A 17,061-nucleotide genomic window follows, 5' to 3' on the forward strand; every position below is an offset into this window, starting at 1 on the left:
GCTTTTTAGCAAATCTTTTTGATGTTTATTTATTTTTGAGAGAGACAGACAGACAGACAGATAGATGGGGGAGGGTTAAAGAGAGAGGGAGACACAGAATCCAAAGCAGGTTCTAGGGCCTGAGCTGTCAGCACAGAGCCAGACATGGGACTCGAACTCACCAATCAGGAGATCATGACCTGAGTTGGAGTCAGATGCTTAACCGACTGAGCCATGCAGGTGCCCCAACTTTTTAATGCTTTCTGAGGAAGACCATCAATAGGGGTAGGGAGAGTACAAAGTTGTTGATTCACCCATGAGTAAATAAGCAATACATAAGATCCCTAGGAGATTTCTCAAGATTTCCCCAAGTGTCAGTTATGACACCATAAATAGCTTGCCCTCAAAGATCTGCTTTCTCTACTTGAACTGAAACATGGATCCATCCCCAACATCAGAAAAGCTATTTCTAGCTTCAGTCTGAAAATACAACTTTATCATAAGACCAGGGAGAAATCAGAAAACCTGCCAGACATCTCCACGATCCATTCATTAAATTGTGCTCCTCTTCGCTTAGTTTTTCTACTTTGTTGTTCAGGTAGAGGAAAGCAACAACATAGGCTGGCTTATGTTGCAGTTATAATACCAAAAGTTCAGTGGCTGAAAATGCCAAAATTCATTTCTTGTTTATTCCATTCACCCTTGATGGGTCAGCAGGGACATTCTCCTCATGATAGCCATTGAACCCAAGTTGAGAGAACAGCTTTCACCTTGAATATTACCCATCACCATGTCAAAAGGAAAGGGCCTTGCGCTGGCAATTTCCAATATGCGTCACTGTTGCTCACAATTCTTTAGCTACAAACCAGTTTCACGGCCCCATACAACCAAAAGTGGGCCATGAAGTACAACCCTACTGTGTGCTAGAAGGGGACACTAAGGCCACTAGAGAGTTAGTATTACCAACAGGACCACCCACCTACAGCTGTGTGTCGTACACTTCATGTCATCTAATTCTCACCACAAACCTTAATATTGTTTAACCTTAGTTTTCAGATGAGAAATCTGAGACTTACACAGATCAAGTAATTTGTCCAAGAATCCCATCTAATGTGTAGACTTGATTTCAGTTTCCTTTGATTCTAAAATTGGTGCTTTTCCCCTTATTTCCCAAAGCTTCCCGATATAACATGTTCAGCTGCTCACAACCTCCAAGTCTGGCAGGAGTCAGATGGAACAGGGGAACAGAGAGTGAAGAAAAGATTTATTGTTAAGGGATATTTCTCTCCAGAAAGCCAAACTATCTATACTTCAAGTACATTGTACTTTAGTACAATGAGGTGACAGAGTTAACTAACCTAACCAAGGATCTGCAACTCAACCCCACAAGACCAGAAGTCAAAATTACTAAAATGAGATTATGGAGAAGGAGATATTAGGGATGCCAAGTGGGTCACACAGACATTGCCATAAAATTGACAGGCAGCATTATGCTATTTCTGTTCCTCAAAAACCTTCAAGTGATCACTCCAGAATGCCTCCTATTACTCAGGGTGATGCCCAATTGCTTTAGAGAGCTCTGTTTGCGACTACATAAATCTTACTCTTTAATCCCTAAAGTGCAGGTAATTTTGTTAAGTTCATTATAAGCATTATATATGTTTGTTACTTCTCTGAATATAGTAATTTGGGGAAGGATTCACGTTTTGAAGTGAAGTATATGCACTGAAGCATGCCAGAGAGGCTGATTCAACTTAGACGTCTCAGGCAGAGAATGATGACCTGCTTCTCTGAGGGATGTAATTTTCAGCAAAGAGAGGATGATCTTTTAAGCTTTTAAAATAGTTTTCACATTGTGTCTCATTTCTACTACATAGCTAACCATAAGACCTTAAGTATTCAACCAAATTTGAAGCTGTTGATATAATATAGCTAGATTCTGACTTTTCTAAGCACACTTAAAAAAAATTACAAATCTGAAGGAATATAGTTCCTTCTCTTATGAAGACTTTACTTGAAAATGCTTGTCATAAAATGTTACACGTAAAAGGCAGTCTATACAGTTTTACAGAGGCTTTGGTTCTAGGGCTGTTAAGCAGCCAATATGTACCAGTTTCATTACACCAACCTGGATGTGCTTGTCTGGGTCAAGGCCCTACCTCACCTCTGAGTAGCTTTATTTTAGCAACACTTGTATTTGAATCATAGATTACAGATTTTTCCCTCTGCTTTTCAATTTGTCTTTAATGCTACTTTTCTGATAAAATTTTAAAAATTAAAAAAAAATTTTAAGTGTTTTATTTTTTTCCTGAGAGAGAGAGAGAGAGAGAGAGAGAGACAGCATGAGCAGGGGAGGGTCAGAGAGAGAGGGAGACACAGAATTCGAAGCAGGCTCCAGGCTCTGAGCTAGCCGTCAGCACAGAGCCCGAAGCAGGGTTCGAACCCACGATCATGGGTTTTGTGTGATCATGACCCGAGCCGAAGTTGGACGCTTAACCACCCAGGCACCCTGATAAAATTTTTTTTAACTTAAAGAGCATTAACAATATGAATTTAAATACTTCAGATTACACACTCCTATATTCCTATAGAGTTTTTAAATGGAAAACACTGTGAAGATAAAGTATCAAAGACTCAAATTGTACTCTTAAAATAATCAGTAAGGCATGAAAGTTAAAACTCAATTTTAAGAAGAATGTCCTAGAGTTGAGGGTCAACTCCTCCTTATAACAGCCAAAATTTAAGTCACCTGAATAAATAGAGAGCCGAGAGGGAAAGGGCACTCTGAACTCTGCAACCTCTCATAGTTAAAAGAAGAAACAGAAGAGGTAATTCCAATTGACCCTTTGTGCCTTATGGGTTTTGCATCTCTGGGAAGGTTAAGATGACAGCCCATCCTAAACACATGTCCATTTACATTAGCAGACTTTTCTATAGGTGACTTAAGTGCATATTTGAAACATTCCAATAGAGAAACAAAAAATACATCAAAGGACCAAGCAAATCCATACAAGCATGGGGATTTGAAAGTCAGTTTATTTGGACTTTATCTCATTTTTATTTACCCACCATAATCCAAATGATACCATAAAGCAGTCACTATCCAAAAGACCTGCTTTCCATAGTCAAAACAGTAAAGATCTCCACTCTCTTTCAGGAATGTTATAGTGGATGCTTTGACTATGTTAGCAAAAGGGAGTAGGGGAGGATGTCGGGACAATAATTTTACCAACATATTTTAAGTGAGTCAAATAGGTGTCAAGTTCCTGTCTGAATGCTAATTAAGCCTGGATACTAAAAAGGAACAGAACAGGTTGAGGGCAGTTTTATACTACTTGGGTGGTTAGCTGGAATAGCCATGACTGGAATGTCCTGAACACCCCAACTTCGGTTGATGATGTAATTCAAGTTGAACAATTACTTTAGCTTTTCAGACAGTCAGGCTAGGTCTAGATTCCTTTGTCATAGCCTAACATTCTCTTTTTAATGACTTTCCCCCTTCTTTTCTTACACTGCTTTCTCCCTTGATGGTATCACTACATATGGAAAATTGCAGAGGGTTTCACTTTATACAACAGGAAAGATTAACATTCACTTTAAAAAATCTGGTACATGAATAAAATCCATATAGCAGCACAGACAATACTCACATGAAGAACTCTGAGGCCCTTAACTTTTGTAAGAGCTAAAGAATGTTTTTAAGTGGAGAGGAAGAAATGATGGGAATATTTGCCACAGGATGCAGACTTCAGTCCCCTGGTGCCATTAGCTCAACAGGAATTAAATGTAACTATGAACAGGGGAAGTCATTAAGTCAATGGTTTTGTTAGGGAGTCCTTGCTTTCCAACCTGGCTGGACTGATTTTGTTGGGTTTACCCAAGGAGTACAGAGATAGAATAATTGGGTAGAAGAGAAGAAATGATGTGAGCAAAAAACATACTGAAGTTGAAGTGGGTAGAACCCAGAGGAAGACTATGGAGGTGACGAGCTAGTAGCAAGTGTTAAATACTTAACTTTTTTAACTGGTGTTTTAACTAGGGGCATTAGCATTAATCAAAACTGCAAGTTTAAGTACTGGTTCTCTAAGGAAAAAAATCAGAAAGGGGCTCTTTGTCCTTTGTTAACACAAACACAAACATTTGTACAACAGAGAGAAATGCTCTTCTGTGGTTTTCTCCTTTGCAAGTCAGGGATGACTGGGTAATATTCAAGCAGAAAAACATAATAATGATTGATGACTGGCAAAGTCTTATAGTTTATATCACTAGAAACAGATATTTTATATTTTTGGCCTGTCTATATATGCAGTCACTTCTGCTAGTCATTGAAAGAGTTTCCTACATGTTTTTTTGAAACATGTATTCTTCCTAGGTCCAGCAAATGATGGGCTACTATTTGTCCTTAAAGGTTGCCTTTTTTAACTTAAAATCTTTTTATTTAAAAATTACACATTATTTATAAAAATGTAAACAATGAAGAGGAGTATTAAAATGCTGCTTTAATATAAAAAAATTTTAAACTAGTGTTCTTCCCTAACCTTCTCTCCCACTCATTTTAGTTATCTATTATTTCATAAAAAATTACCCCCAAAATTTAGGAGTTTAAAATAATAAACATCTATTATCTTTCCAGCTTCTGTGGATCAGAAATCCGGAATAGCTTAGTCGGGTGGTTCTTGGCTCACAGTTTCTCACAAATTACCATGAGGATGGCAGCAGGGATTGTAGTCTTCTGAAGGCTTGACTGGGGTTGAAGGGTCCACTACCAAGGTGGGATCTACTCACATACCTGGCCAGTTAGTGCTGGTTGTCAGTGGACCTCAGTTTTTCAACACCTCACCTTAAAGTTGCTAGGTGTTTTCTTAAGGTAGAAGCTAGCAATGTCAAGGGTGGATGATCCCAAAGACAGAGTAAGGAGGCAGTCAAATGTCTTTTACAACTTCATCTCTGGAATCACACACACACTAAATCCAGCCACATTCGAAGGCATGGAAATTGGGCCACACCTTTGTAAAGAGGAGTACTGAAGTACTTGTGGACATAGTTTAAAATCATCACAGTGCTCCTGATTTTTAAAGGTAATCACTATTAATAGATTGGTATAGGGGTGCCTGGGTGGATCAGTTAGTTGAGTGTCCAGCTTCAGCTCAGGTCATGATCTCACAGTTTGTAGGTTCAAGCCCCATGTCGGGCTTTATGATGACAGCTTGCAGCTCAGAGCCTGGAGCCTGCTTTGGATTCTGTGTCTCTCTCTCTGTCCCTCTCCCACTCACACTCTGTCTCTCTCTCTCAAAAATAATAAAAACATTAAAAATTTAAAAAATAGATTGGTAAATAACTTTCCAGACCATTTTCTATGTACATATAAATATATATAATGAACATATGAATTTTAATATATTAGATATATGTTTATATATTTATATCTTATAAATATATAAACATATATATTATTTATAGTTTATACAACCCAGAAAATCTATGGGTATTATTTGCAAATTTTTATTCACTAATATATAAAGGACATCATTTATCCTCATATCCCATAGCTTCTTTTTAATAGCTGTTAGCATTTCATTGGATACTTACATTTAAGCATTCCCCTAACGATGTACCTTTGAGGGGCACCTGGGTGGCTCAGTCAGTTGGGCATCAGACTCTTTAAATTTGGCTCAGATCATGATCCCAGTGTTGTGGGATAGAGCCCCTCATCAGGCTCCATGATGAGCATGTAGTCTGCTTAAGATTCTCTCTCTCCCTCTGTCCCTCTCCCCTACTTGTGCTCTCTCTCTCTAAAAATAAAATAAAGATGTACCTTTGAGTTATCTACAGTTTTTGTTACTGTGAATAATGTTGCAGTGGACATCCTGGTATATAAAACCTTGCCTGCTTATTTAAGTATTTCTGTGTGATATATTATAAGTGAAATTGCTATATCAAAATATTTCTGCTTTTACTATTTTGATAGATTATTATCAAATCACCCTTAAAAGTACAGCATTTATCTAGTCATCATATTGATCAGGGTAGGTTAAAAAGAGCTAAAAATTTTCCATGGTTTAAAGACAATAAGTTCATAGGGTGCTGGGTGGCTCAGTTGGTTGGGTATCTGACTTTAGCTCCAGTCATGATCTTATGGCTTGTGGGTTCAAGCCCTGTATTGAGCTCTGCACTGACACCTCAGAGACCTGAGCCTGCTTCCGATTCTGTCTCCCTCTCTCTCTCCCCCTCTACTTCTCGTGCTCTGTCTCTCTCTCTCTCTCTCTCAAAATTAAATAAACATTAAAAAAATTTTAATGGACAATAGTTGATGTCTCTGTTCTGTCACAGTTCAAAGCAGATTTCCCTGTCAACAGCAGTGTTTGCACACATAGCCCTTATCTACATAGATCTTCAGGGATCCAGGATTATAGTGTCTCTGCCATTTGTATGATATCTTAAGGTGATTCTTGTTGCCACCATCACCATTCTAAGTAATGAGGAGGGAGGAGAGAGCATGAAGGGATAAGGCTGGAAACTTTTATTGGCCAGTCCTGGAAGTGGCATTTATTGCTTCTGCTTGCATTTCAGAGACCTGAAGAGGATACTGGGAAATATAGTAAAGTTGGGCAACTATATGCCCAGCTACCATTCTCTGTCACAGAGATTTAAAAATATTTAAAGCTGGCATGTCAAGTAATGAAAATGGCTGCTAATTAGAAACAACCAGAAGAACCAAGCAGTACATACCAGCTAAACATTCACCTTATTACACTGTCATGAAAATTTTAAAGTAAAACTCTTGATAATATTTTTCATGGACTCAAAAGTGTTATTTTGTAAAAAAAAAAAAAAAGTGTATTTTGTTTGTTTTAATGTTTATTTACTTTTGAGAGAGACAGAGAGAGAGCTCCAAAGAGTGTGCACAGGCAGGGGAGCGGCAGAGAGAGAGAGAGAAGGAGAAAGAGAGAATCCCAAGCAGGCTCTAAGCTGTGGGATTTGATCTCAGAACTGTGAAGTCATGACCTGAGCCAAAATTCAGAGTCAGATGCTTAACTAACTGAGCCACTAAGTTGTCCCAAAAGTGTATTTTGTTTTACAATTTAAATGTTTAGCCTCTCCAGGGGCACCTGAATGGCTCAGTGGGTTAAGCCCCCAACTTCAGCTCAGGTAATGATCTCACGGTTCTGTTTGTGGGTTCAAGCCCCACATCAGGTTCTGTGCTGACAGCTCAGAGCCTGGAGCCTGCTTCAGATTCTGTGTCTCTGTCTTTCTGCCCCTCCCCTGCTCAACTCTCTCTCTCTCTCTCTCTCAAAAATAAAGAAACATTTAAAAAACTGTTTAGCTTATCCAAAAGAGCAAATTTTGAAAAGGAAAAGTAATGAGGATGTTCTTGTGTTACTAGGTATCAAAACATAATATGAAATGCAGTAATTAAGATAATGAAATACAAAGGAATAGATCAATGAGAATTTATAAAGCTATAAATCCTGTCAAGCTCTCAAGTGTATTAATCATTTTCCTAGAGATCACCCTTTCCAAGTCTGCCATCATCCTCCTTCAAGGTAGAGTAATCACTCTGCAGGGGTCCTCCAGGCCTGAGGAGTCCCTTTGTGGCTTTTCTGTTTCCTTCTATGTCATCTTTTTCTTGGTCTACGTACTGATTTTTCTGGAGCCCAACCATTAGTGGCTTCCTGAGACAAAGCATCTGGAATGTAAATGTTTCAAGACCTTCTATGACTAAAGATACTAAAGATACTTTTATTTCTCCTTCAAGTTTGATTGACAGTTTAGCTAGATGTTAATTGATACATTTTCACCTCTCAGAATTGTCTTCTGTCATCCAGTATTGCTGTTAAGATGTTTTGTGTCATCTCCTACCTATTCCTTTGTGTGTCACCTGTTTTCTCTTTCTTTTTTTTAAAAAATTTAACATCATTTTTTGAGAGAGACAGAGCATGAGAGGGGGAGGGGCAGAGAGAAAGAGAGAGAGACACAGAATTGGAAACAGGCTCCAGGCTCTGAGCTGTCAGTGGAGCCTAAAGCAGGGCTTGAACCCACAAACTGTGAGATAATGACCTGAGCTGAAGTCAGATGCTCAACCGACTGAGCCACCCAGGCATCCCAGTTTTTTCTTTCTTAAAGCCTTCAGACTTTTCTCTTTTTCTTTGGTGTTCTTGGCCTTTGTGTAGATATGCCATACATCTCTGTTTTTAATCTCTCTTTCCTGTTAATCAGACGATAGACTTCCTAGATTGATTCTCTAATTTTCTTATTTTCTCTATTACTTTTCCATCAGTAGTTTAGAAGAAAGGCTTTCGTCTTGTTATCTGATAAGATATATTAGTTGCCTGTAGACTCAGGCTTCCTTGATCATTGTCTTCACAGCTTGGTCATCTGCTCAAATTTTTGTTTGTTTGTTTGTTTTTGGTTTTCAAGGTATTTATTTTTATTTGAGTAGTTGTTTGTAGCCATCACTGAGAGGCAAGAAAGGGAGAGGAAATTCTTGGATATTTTGGATTTTATTTTATTTTATTAAGTTTATTTATTTTGAGAGAATGAGAGAGTACAAGTGGGGGAGGGGCAGAGAGAGAATCCCAGGTAGGCTCCTCACTGTCAGTGCAGAGACTGTTGTGGGGCTTGAACTCACAAACCAGAAGACCATGGCCTGAGCCAAAGTCTGACACTTAACCAACTGAGCTACCCAGGTGCCCCTCTTGGATCTATTTTAGAGTCTGAGACATTGAAGCTGAAGTGGGCTCCTGGCAGGGTCAAAGTCACAGTAGTAGAGAAAACAGCTCTTAAAGCTGCATGAGGATGTGTTCCAAGAGACAGCAGGCCCCAAGGCTGCCCCACACAGCCACACACAGAGAAGTGTGTCCCAGCCTTCTGTCCCAGGACACGGCAGACCCCTCCCACTCTACCTAGGCCACACCCTCTTAGCTGTGCCATTCCTAGTCCCCTGGAGAGCCCACCACCCAATAATAGCTGAGATGGTGGCTCCCTGTGCACATTCACGTAGACACACCCACCTTCCTTTCACCCAGCTCCGGGACAGGCAGCACAGGCAGAGGCACACAGCTTTCTCCACGGATGCCCGGCACACCCACTCAAGCTCCGTACGGAACTCAGGTCCAAGTAGAGGCACCTGTGGCCATGCCCATCAGGAGCACAGTGGCAGGGAAAGGGGTGTGGAACCCTGAGTAGATGATGCTAGTGGCCATGACCACTGTGACAGCCTCACCAGTTGGCCTTCACTGCCAGATGTCACTCACAAAGTTCCGGGCCAGACCAAAGATTGGGAAGAAGGGGATGCTCACAGAGAACGCAGCCATGACCATCAGGTTGTTCTGCAGCTACTTCTCAAACTGGCCCGCGCAGCCTTTGGTGTGGACAGACTCCTGTTGCTCCAGCTCCAGTCTGAGCCGCACATCGTAGGCGCACTGGATGTTGAGGACATCTTCCGCAGGATCCCTGATGCAGCCCACAGAGCTCCCGGCTGGGGTTCAAGTCAGTGCAGTTGAAACAGATATTGAGGTTCCAGTCATTAGGCCCTCCGGCTCCACAGCAAGACCAATATTCCTGAGCAAAGTCAATGAGGTTCTGGAGGTCAGTGTTGTTCCCGATAGGCCTTGATGTCATTATTGACTAGGAAATCGAACTGGTCTTGAATCCAGTCCTTGAATAGGAAGGCTAGGATCCCTGTTGTCAGCTCCAGGAAGACGATAGGACCAAGGAACACAGAAAAACTTGAGCAGGAAGGTGTTCTCCAGCAGTGCCCAGGTGCAGCAGGCAAAGCCCATAGCTGGCTGTGATGCCTCTAATCACTACAAACAGCCAGATCTGTCAACACCGAGCTTTTGGAAAGAACCGCCTTCTCACCCCAGGCTCAGAGTCCATTGGCTAGAACCAGGGCTTACAGCACCCAGAAGACAATGTTGAAGCCAAACAGGAAGAATTACTTACCTGCAACAGCCCAACTCGGGCCGCTGGAGGGCTGGTGCTTGCCAGTCTCAGTGAGCAGCACATCACTGCCGGGCCCTCCACAGGCGGCCCTGAGCCAGAGCCACTGGGGGTCTAGTGGGCCAGCAGTGGTTTTCTGTGCCACACAAGTACCCAGCACGGGTCTAGCCCACCCACCCCGCTGGGACTGCCCCAGCATGCCTGCTCCANGAGAACTGAACAACAGAAGTCGGTCGAAGCCCACCTGGCAACAAGAGTGCTGCTCTCATCATCATGAGAACTTAGTCCACTGAAATCTGCCTCAGTGCTCCTGCCAGTACCATTTAAGTAACTCGCCTTCTGTTGGTATCAAATAGATACTCATTTTCTGTTCACAGTCAATGTGACTCTTACTCATACTCCCTCTTTATTGATGATTTCTACTGCCTTATGGTATCTGTGCACAACTTTCTCATCTCTGGGGTCTTTTAGCTTTTTCTATTATAACAACAGCTTCCTTGTGTGTTTCACAAAATGTTTCTGACATAATCTAATTGTCTATCTAATCACCATCATTCCTGTTTGGGCAGATCTTTTCTCAGGCCACTCTTCTTCTGGAAAAATCAGCCATGGCCCGGGAGTAGGGGGTGGGTCAGGAGATAACATCAAACAGAGCTTGCCTAAGAAACTACACAGGGTTACTTTTCTGCCAAGCGGGCTTTGCATATGGCAAGTATTCAGACATATGGCTAGCCTTTTACAGTGATTTTAGATAAGATACTGAAAACTTAGGAGCCTCAATGGCCCCTGAAAAGTGGAAATGATTGGATAGCACTCATATATTTCATAGGATTGCTATGAAAATGACATAAAATATTGTAAATTATAAGGCATTGCACAATGTAAACAACTAGCAGAATGCCTGGCATGTAATAGATGTTCCATCAACAGCGTATGAGTGTAACAGGATGCTATAAAATGCCCAGTAACAAAATGGGCTCTTCAGGTTGTATTATTACAACATTAATAATCATTATACAGGTCTCAGTCCTGTACCAGCACTTTCTGGTACTAGGGCTGTCTGCGGGGGCTTGCTGACAGTGTTTGTCAGAAGAGCCAGCAAGTCTACCCTCATTCCTGCCCAGAAGGCCTGGGAGGAAGAAGTGGGGAGATTTTAGGGGGTGCTTTTGGGGAATTGCAGTGTTCTTGAGGAGAGGCTATTCCCTCTTCTTGCCAACCCAGTAGAAAGGAGAAAAGGTCCTTCCTCTTCTTGAAGCGTGTGTGTGCATAGCCACATCCACTCCCACTCTGCTGAGTCAGGGATGTGTGAGAGTCTCTTGTGTGAAGCTGCCAGCGCTGGAACTAGCAGAGATCCTACTGACATCCCGTGTGGAGAAAGGGGTGGGAGAGGGATGATGGAACTGAGAGAGAACAGATGGTCTTTTAAAAATTTTTTAAATGTTTATTTATTTTTGAGAGTCTGACAGAGCGTGAGCGGAGAAGGGGTAGAAAGAGACAGACAGACAGACAGAATCTGAAGCAGGCTCCAGGCTCTGAGCTGTCAGCACAGAGCCCAATGTGAGGCTCGAATCCATGAACTGTGAGATCATGACCTGAGCTGAAGTTGGACGCTTAACTGACTGAGCCACCCAGGCGCCCCAAGAACAGATGGTCTTTTTAAAAAGAAGTTTCCCTTAGAGCTAAAATTTTTTATTAAAAAGACTAATTTTTTCCTTTTAAAACCCCTGTTCTATGGTAAAATAGAGCACACAGACAGAAAAAAAAAATGTGCACTATCTATGTAGCCATCACTAAAGTCAACAAACTAAACATTGCCAGCACCTCAACAGTCTCCACCTGTGTCTCTTCAAAATCAGAAAACCATCCCTCCCCACAAAGGTAACCATAGCTTGATCTTTATCACAATCAAAGTCTTGCTTTTTTTTTTTTCCTTTCTCATTTAAGTATGTGCCCTAAAGCACTATACTTTAGTATTGCTTGTTTGGGGACTTAATATAAATGGAAGCATACAGTATGAAATATAAATGGAAGTGTATCAATTTGTCTATGTGCTACTGTTGATGGCATTTGGTTTGTTTCCAATGCAGGGCTATTATTAACTTACTGGTATGAACACTCTTGTACATGATTCCTGGTATGTGTACGTATGCCTTTCATTAGGGTTTATAGTTGGGAGTGGAATTGTTGGATGACAGAGTATGTGAATCCTCAACTTGACTATAGAATGTTTTCCAAACAGATTCTCAATGTACATTTGTGAAGCAGTTCTCCTTGCTCCTCATCAAAAATGATAATTTGTACTCTGAGATAATGTATTTCTATAGAAAAAAAAGGCCTTTTTAAAAAAAAGAAAAAAGAATGGTGGTAAAATTAACAGGTTACTCTTTTTGAGTGACTTTACATAGCAAAATAAAGACCTAGTAGTTCCATTTAGGCCTTATTTTTGCCTTGAAATTCTACTAGATCATGATATCTCAAATGGTAGGAAACCACTATCCCAAACAGCATGCTAGAGATTGTTCCTGCTTCTCTTTTTTAACATCGAAAACTAGTTGATGGATATAGTATCCAGCATTCAAGGTGCCCCTAATGAACCTCCTCTCTTGGTATTTATGTCTTTTTTATAGACTTCGCACACTGAATAGGGCTGATTTTTTGACCAATTAAAGGGTCAGTGTATGAATTCACAAGCTAGTTAATGAAAGACATTACTGCTTCAATATTGGTCTGTTAGATGGGAGTGGGAGAAGTCAGCTACCATGTTGTCAGGAGGCTCAAGCAGTCCTCTGGACAAGCCCACATAGCAAAGAATCCATTTACTAATAGCACCTTGCCAATCAAGTGATTGAGCCAGCTTGAACAAGGAATCTTTGGACTCAGTCAAGCATTCTGTGATTTCAGTCCAGCCTTTGAGTTTTTCATCTAGACCCCAGAAATCATTAAGCAGACAAGCCATCCCCCTGTGTCTGTGTGAATTCCTGATCCACAGAAGCCATGAGATAATAATGTTTTAAGCCACCACATTCTGGGATGATTGTTACACAGCAAGAGATAATAATAATACACATGACTACCTAGGAAGTATCCTAGCCAAAAAGTTGAACCTAAATCTGAATATGACTGTATATTTAACTACAGATTTAGAAGAAATAGAAGGAATGTGTTAAATAAGTGCCCCACAGGAATGTGATTAGCAGAATCCAAAATCCAGAAAATTCTACAGCATAAATGATTCAATTTCTTCAAGTAGTAAATTGTGAGGAGGGAGTGGCACCAGTGAGGAGAATATACATTAAAAGGTACTTAGAAGATATGATAGATTACATTATTCCCAATATATGTGGCCCTCTTTTTTGGGGGGAGAATTATGCTTCCTTTTTCCAGACATTGGTCCAGATTTTCTTGGACCAATGAAATGTGAGCAGATGTGATATTTGCTACTTTTGAGCAAAAAAAAAAATTTAAGGTTATTTATTTATTATTGAGAAAGAGAGAGACACAGAGACAGAGACAGAGCACAAGCTGGGCAGGGACAGAAAGAGAGAGGGAGACACAGAATCCGAAGCAGGTTCCAGGCTCCAAACTATCAGCACAGAGCCCAACGCAGGGCTGAAACTCACCAACTGTGAGATAATGACTTGAAAAGAAGTCAGACAGGGCATCTGGGTGACTCCGTTGGTTGAGCGTCTGACTTTGGCTCAGGTCATGATCTCATGGTTCAGAGTTCAAGCCCTGCATCAGGTTCTGCTGTCAGCACAGAGCCTGCTTCGGGTCCTCTGCCCTCCTCTCTCTGCCCCACCCCTACTCACTCACTCTCTCTCAAAAATAAATAAACATTAAAAAAAATAAAAGTCATAGTGTTTTAACCATTTCTCATTTCCATCTGTCAGGCAGTGGGTGTACCCCAAATAGGGACTATTTCTTCAGCCCATGGCCAGGAATGAGGAGTATGTGAAGCTGACTTACAATGGAAATTCACGTGAGCAAGAAATAAACCTGAGTTGTTGTAAACCACTGTGATTTTGGAGCTGTCTGCTACCACAGCATAGCTTAATGTAATCTGACTCATGTAAGAAATGCTTCAATCAAATAAAATAGATAAATCTCATTAGGATCTCAATTTATGAAACCATTATAGAAATTTGATTACTGCAATTTGGAAATTTCCGATAATAATAAGTTAAGAAAAATAGTCTATCGACTTGAGTCCCAGAGTTGTCCCTTGACTTCCAGAGAGGTACAGAAAATATGGGAGCTGGGAGGGCAAAGCTGCGCAATTCAGTGAGTGAGTTAGTATACAAAGGAGGTGTTCGTATCAGGCCTCAGGATGAAGATATCAAAACTAATAATTTCTGATGAGAAAGATTTTTCTTCAGGAACATTTTAACAGTTCAGAGCACTATCCAGGGCAAGAGCACTGGAGAAGTGTGGGGAGCTCTGGAGGTGATAGCTTCCACCTCAAGTGTGAAAGGGAAAGGTGTGGTTTAAGGAGAACCATTATCTCTTCTCTGCCTATTAGCTAAAATCAAACACAGAATCTCTTTTCGCCAATTAAAAGCATCTGATGTGTTCTCTGTCTGTGTACTGGGCATTAAGTTACTGCTTAGAATTAGGGGATGGGTTGGACGCTTGATCTATCCACTCCCTGCCTCAGCCTAGAATTGCATTACTTCTAGGAACGATGCATTCCTTTGAGAATGGTTTTCTATTGTTCCCCTTGTTTCCTACAAAGTGCTCCAATTCCCTCTTCATGAGGCTCCAGGCTGCATTTCCACCATTTGTCCTGCGAGGATAGAATTTCCTGTAAGTGGAGTAGACAAAGTAACCGCGCTTGAGCTGCCTTGCCAGTACCACGTTCAAGAGAATATTGTATAAGCAGACCACTTGGGTAGGAAGAGGCCTGAGCTGAAAGAAAGAAAAAGAAGCTCAGCTTGAGCCAGACCCCATGTCAAAAGACTATGTGGCAGCACATGTGACCCCAGGGAGGGCAAAGATGGACAGCTATAGCGGGGAAGAAAATTTGTGGACATTTAGAGGCAGCAAGGACCTTGACAGCAGCAACCTTGATGGGTTGACTCTCAAAGGAGTCAAGTAAGGAGATCCCACTTCTCATTCCATCTCCCAAAACCAGTGTGGTCCCTTCTGGGAGAGAAGAAGATGGGTGTGTGAAGGCAGACACATCTCCCACTTCTACTCCCACTAGATTGATGTTGAAGCTTTGTGTTGTTTTGTTCTTGAGACTGAAGTTGAGAAATGAGTAGAACTGAGCATTAGCAATGGGACTGGGAAGTTTGGAATCATATGGGGACATCATTCAGGTATAATGGGAACCCTCTGCCCAGGGATTCCACCAGAGGAGGCTGGGAATAGTTAAACAGCTTCATGCTTCTGCCCCAATGAATTGCGATGGCTCAGGGTTCTTACATTAACCCCTAATAGCACAACAACAAAAAGCAAGACCAAAACCCCTTTGGTTCAGGTTTTTAGTGATACATCATCCACTTCAGATTTTTAAAAAGATTTTATTATTATTATTATTATTATTATTATTATTATTATTTTAAGTAATCTCTACACCCAACAAGGGGCTTGAACTCACAGTGCTGATATCGAGTTGCATGCTCTACTGACTGAGCCAGCCAGGTTCCCCTATGCCATCTGCTTCAAACTAGACAAATCCTATCTTTTGCAATTGCCCTTGCTAATCTTTCCTCCCTTCTGCTTTCTCTCCCTTATCCGGCAGAAAAGCTGTGCCCCCCTGCTGCCCTCTGTGCAATTAACTAGAGCCAAACTTATGTACCATCGAGGACACTAAAAATAAGTATCTATATTTTCTTTTAATATTTTGCCTACTGTGACCTACTTTTAATTCAATTTCAAAACCAAGGGAATGAGGTGTGTCCTAAATAAACATGGCATTGAGCTCTGTTACACTGTTCTGGCTACATGGCCTTTTACCATCAACCAAAGTTGCTCTGTAGACAGTAAAAGTTTAAAAGATCTTCTGTGTCAATCATTGATATTCAAGTTCCAAAATTCCACGTGCTTCATTAAATATCTATTTCTCTGAGGGCCATTTCCCACTGATAATACTGGTATTAAAGCGCTCTAGTTAATGTCACCTCTGAAGTGCCTGAGTCACACATAGAATCCCTTCCAACCCACCCACGTGTCTGAAAACACATTTTTCAGTGATTATAAAATCAAAAGCTGTGAAGATTTCTTGCAAAGGGAGTATTTCATCAGCTGGTGTTATTTTAATTATTCATTTTTAATGAGGAATCTATGAATGTCTTTAAAAAATCAGAGTTAATAGGTAGACTATCACCTAAAAAAAAAAAATCAAGTTATGGTCTGAAGGCTTCACAGGCATTTAGTGATTATTATCATAATTTAAATACTTCAGTTTAGACAGAGAGATATATGTGGGTACTTTAAAAGTTAGTTTTAATATTCACCCTAGGAGTTGTTAATGAACACTTTAAAGTGCTCTAATGGGGAATACAAACTCCAGGGGGTGGTTTGTGAGCACCGACAGACTCTAATCAGAACTTGGAATTGGAATCTGTGACTACTACCGCTCCTTAAACTATTCTTGTCTGAATCTACACGAGAGGATTTATTCCTTAGCATAAAAGATACTAGAAATAACTTTTTATTAGTGAAATGCATGGTTTTTTGAGGTATGTGTACTGAACAAGAATCTCACCTTTAAAGAAATGGGGCATCAGTTTTGGATGAGTCCAGAATGGTGCTCTAGGCTTGGGTTTTTTGTTTAGTTCTGTGCCTGCCACTTATGCAGGATTCTGTCACCCAAGTCAAGGAGAAGTCTGGCTGGATCCTGATTTAGGACAACATGATATCCGGTTGAAGTGCATATTTCATGCAAAATTCTGATCAGGAGCCTTGAGCTTAGGGTGCATACAAGGACTGTTGTGCTTGTTTGCTAATGAGTGTTTGCACATGGAATTTGGTGAGACACTGACCATCAATTTCACTACCCAGTGGTGCCATGGAGGGTGAGGACACAAATTGGCAGAGACCCCACCTAGACGCTGACAACTGTGTACCACCAAACTGGCTTAGCCATTTAGTCCATAAATGGTTACCATGGGATGTATTTAATGAAAAAGAGAGAGA

General features: G+C 40.9%; 1 non-coding gene and 1 pseudogene across 1 annotated transcript; one reads left to right on the forward strand and one right to left on the reverse strand.

Annotated features, from left to right (window-relative positions):
* Nucleotides 1–9,198: 9,198 nt before the first annotated feature.
* Nucleotides 9,199–9,916, reverse strand: LOC144229030 (tetraspanin-17-like; annotated as a pseudogene).
* A 4,504-nt stretch (nt 9,917–14,420) lies between these two features.
* On the forward strand, nt 14,421–14,613 carry LOC144229073 (U2 spliceosomal RNA). The gene has a single exon (XR_013334344.1). It is a non-coding gene; the product is annotated as a U2 spliceosomal RNA (small nuclear RNA).
* The last annotated feature ends 2,448 nt before the right edge of the window (nt 14,614–17,061 follow it).

Source organism: Crocuta crocuta, unplaced genomic scaffold (genome assembly GCF_008692635.1).
Source record: "Crocuta crocuta isolate KB4526 unplaced genomic scaffold, BGI_CrCroc_1.0 scaffold153, whole genome shotgun sequence".
NCBI lineage: Eukaryota > Metazoa > Chordata > Mammalia > Carnivora > Hyaenidae > Crocuta > Crocuta crocuta.